Source organism: Coturnix japonica, chromosome 27 (assembly GCF_001577835.2).
Source record: "Coturnix japonica isolate 7356 chromosome 27, Coturnix japonica 2.1, whole genome shotgun sequence".
Lineage (NCBI taxonomy): Eukaryota > Metazoa > Chordata > Aves > Galliformes > Phasianidae > Coturnix > Coturnix japonica.
Window position 1 is genome coordinate 1,929,180 of NC_029542.1, and position 4,155 is coordinate 1,933,334.

Here is a 4,155-nt window from a genome sequence, read left to right on the forward strand (position 1 = left end):
TTTTTTTCTCCCTTTTCATTTATTTATTATTATTATTATTATTTTCTCTTGGGGGAAAATCCACATTTGGTGCTTGCAAAGAAAGCTCAGAATTCAGATTGGAAGCATCAGGAGAAGGAAATCACTCTGTGTTGGAGTTGGGGTCTGCATGTGTTGCAAGCCCTGCAGGAACCACCTGGCAGTGCTTTGCATTTCAACCAGCCTGTGCCAAACCAGCGACCATGAGAGCTTTGTCTCCTCACTCCTAGAACGCAACTGGGAGTTTGAGTCTGAAATTACCCATCTTTGGCTGGAGGAGGAATGCAATGCTCTGGGAGCACAGGGTCTGCTCAGTGAGGAGCTCTATTCATGGGCAATGGCTGAGCTTCGAGGTGCTGCCATGCATGCAACGTGCACAGCTTGTATTAGGCGACTGCCCCCTATTTGCTGCAGTTATGTGCAGTTTATGAGGTTCAATTTGGAGCTGGATGAGCACAGCCGGGTGTGTAGATTGGTTTTCCAGCACCAGGCAATAACAGCACAGGGTTAGTGCAGCACAGGGGGTATTCAGTGCCTTCAAACTTGCCAAATTATACCCTCTCATCACACGCTGTAAAAAGAAATGTAACTTAGGAAGCAATGGGTTTTATGTGGAATCGTGTTAACCAGGCAAGAATTCAAAGGGTTCACATACAGCTCTGGCTTAAAGGAATCCCTACAGCACTTTTGTACCAATAAATGTGAGTTGTGCAGAGCTGTGCTCAGCCCGGCCCCTTGCTGTGCAGCAAAGCTATCAGTCTCCTTATCTCCCCTTCTAAGGACCAGCAGTATTTTTGCATGTCAAAGTCCTGGTAATTCAAAGCAGGAGCTGTCTGCATTCGTTCTCCTCCTTGGAATAAAGGAAGGACCTTCTGTCCAGGTGGTGCTATTTGTGAAAGGCAAGGACTGTTAAATAGGAGAACTCTCAGTGAAGCTCATCCCACTGTGTCCGAAGACACAGCAAAGGAACCACAGGCATCTCCGTGGGTTGGGATTGTGAAGATTAAAGGAGGGTGGCTAAAAACAGCTCTTCCAGCCGTCTGTTCCCAGTGAGGCACAGCAGCATCATGTCTTATAGAAGTGAAGTTATGCAGCCATGCAGAGGGCAAACCATGCTGTGGGTGGGGGGTTCCCAGTAGGACCAGTACTCCAGGCATAGAGCAGCCCAAGAAGTAAGAAAACCTCAGCTGTAATGAATGGAGCGGTTCCTAGGTGTCACTGCAGCCCCAGCTGACAGAACTGGGAGAGCCCTTCGCTGGCACAACCCCAGGGAAGTGGAAGCCAGTCCAACAAGGAACTTAAAGCTGCTCCGACTGCGAGAGGTTTGCCATGAGAATATGGGCTATGTTGTAAACACGGAGGTCTGGAGCCTTCCTTGGAGCTGAAGTAACTTATTTGGCATTTAGTGCATTGCAACTCTTGAAATCCTGTTTATAGGATGTGTTTTCCTGTAACTGGAACTCTAGGATTCGGAGAACGCTTTCCACAGCAGCAATGCAATAATTCCATTCCTCATCATCCCCTCTTGGGCAAAGTGATCTGCAACGCAATGGCCACCCATCACCCACCGGCAAAGTGGGACTGAAAACATCCGTTCTCATTTTCCTGCTCAATGGCATTGACGGTGACATTGGAACAGGACATTGAAGGGCAGTGAAGTGGCTGAGGACGGCAATTCCACATCTCAGAGGAACATTACCATGCCAAGGTTAATCAATGATTTGCCAGAGAGCCCTTTGTTACCACTTTACTTCTGCCTCTGAGGGGAACACAAGTCCTTCCCGTTGGCTGAAGATCAGCGGAGCTGTGCAGCCCATCTCCTCTCAGCCAATAACCATTGGCTCCACAACTTACCCGAGTGCGACGTTTGCTTTGGTTGGGTGACTCGTGACACCGTCAGGAGTCGAAACAAAGCAGAATATCTTTGGAATGGAAAGTGGATAAAATAGTTTGCTAATGGGGACTGTGACGTAGAGGTCAACCCAAGGCTGTGGCTGGACAACATGGAGGCAGCAGTTCTACAGTCACAAACTGAGCCCAAATTACTTAGCAGTGTGAGCGCAGTGATTTCCCCACCTTGACCAGGTGATGGCGAGGAGCTGTCAACAAGCAAATAAGCTCCAATAAGCTCATTAATTCCTTAAAGAAATAATGAGAAGATAGTCAAGGGTAGATCTTGCTGTCAGCTTAGGAGCACTGTAAGATTGCAGAAGGGGTCTGATATTCAGCAATGTGGCTGGGCACCTGGAATCCCACACAGGACATAAGACTAGATGAGAAGAAAAGCTTTATTGAAGGGGTGACTCTTTAATGAGTAGGACACCAACCTTCATCTTGGGTGTTCCACAGCAGCTCATAGAAGTTCATACATCACTCATTAAATGCAACTTCAAGTCTCACTGAACCAAAGCAGCAGGAGGAGTGCAGACACACCGCCTGGATGGCGAATCAGAGTTAAACTGTACCAAACTCTGCATTGGAGCCCACTGAATATGTCTCTAGAAACAGCAAATAGAATGCTTGCTAAGCAAATGAAAGCATAGAGATGCTTAAAAGGAAATCACAGAAGCACAGAGCTGGAGTGGATGAGTAACCTCCATATCTGGTCATGGGAGGTTTTGGAGATCTCCAAAGGTAAGAGATGTCCAACAACATCAACAGCAAAACATCCCGTGTTCCAGTTTGTGCCCATCACCTCCAATGGAGGCACTGAGCACCACTGGGCAGAGCACTGATCTGTGCTCCCATCAGGATTGAGTTTTGCCACCGACGAGGATGGGATTCGAACCCACGCGTGCAGAGCACAATGGATTAGCAGTCCATCGCCTTAACCACTCGGCCACCTCGTCTGCCAATTTTGGATGCTGAGGATGCAGTAAAGCTCATTAACAGAATGAGTTCTAATTAGACACGGCTGTGTGCTGCCATTAAGTCCTCCTCCATTTATCTGTGCTATACTATGTTTTATGTGAGACTGTTCATGCACCAATCCCGTCTATTTCAACACCATCGATAGCATTAAGGAATTCTAAGGCTGCCACTTATTTCTGTGATTTCAGATTCTTTATTTGTTTAAAGTGCCATTTAAACCCCAACCAAGAGAAATCGGATGGATTTAATCACAATTTTGTGCTAATTATGCTCAGGGTCTCGGAGGTAACACAAGACCAGGAGTTCATACACTCTTCTGAGTCACACGGGGCAGAGCACTTGGCCTCTGGATTTGGTATTTTTCATTTCCACGTCCAACCCAACCTGAGGTTTCATAAGAGAAGAGCTGACACCAGTCTGCAATGTCACTTCAGCTAAAGCTCCTTTGTCTCTCCACGATGGGATGATTATGGGAAAACCTCTGTCATCCCTTTGAATTTAAGAGTGGCACTGGGGAAGGAGCAGCTTTTCAAACCCAAAGGTCTCCCATAGCCCTGGGCGGATGCGTCTCGCTGCCTGTTCCTCATTCCAATGGCATCAACATAGACCTACGTGGGAGGGAGGGTTAAATGATGCGAGCAGCCCTGCAGCAGAGAAGCGTGCATGGTCAACATTTGAACAAACAGCATTGAATGCTTATTAATTGTCCATCACTGAAGCAGCACATCGTGCCCTTGTGCCCCTTTGGGGCTGCTCGTTTATTTCCCTGCCATCACCTATTAACATCAGGTGGGCTGAGTCAGCCATTGGAAAGCATGTGCCCTTCAGAAGGGAACCGATGTGATTCTGTACCAAAACATGTGAATGTCTGACTAATGAATGTTCTAACAGCTTCACCCAACTGCTCCCACGGGGCTCTGCTTTCATTCTGTATTCCCTCTGAAGTGTTTGTTCACAAGTGGATTCTCTTTCAAGTGTGCCTGTTGCTGATGGGCTTCAGTGGGAGCGATTTAACACAGCTATCCGGAACCTCTGACCGCTACAATGCTGTTATTTGGCACTGATGTTGTCCCTTCCATTCCTGACCATTTTGGGTAAATGATGCTCATTACAATTTCTGTTTTGCATTTTCAAGTATTTACCCCGCTCGCAGTAAAATGGACCGCATCAGATGAGCGTGGCTTCTATTATAGGAGAGGGAGTTGGACTAATTTAGAGCACGTTTGACCATGTAATGCTGAGCCATTAACAGATAATTGAGGTTGC

At 47.1% G+C, this 4,155-nt stretch overlaps 1 non-coding gene across 1 annotated transcript; it reads right to left on the bottom strand.

The window, feature by feature from the left end:
• Positions 1-2,785: 2,785 nt before the first annotated feature.
• On the bottom strand, positions 2,786-2,867 carry TRNAS-GCU. Its single transcript has one exon. It is a non-coding gene; the product is annotated as a tRNA-Ser (tRNA).
• Between the last annotated feature and the right edge of the window lie 1,288 nt (positions 2,868-4,155).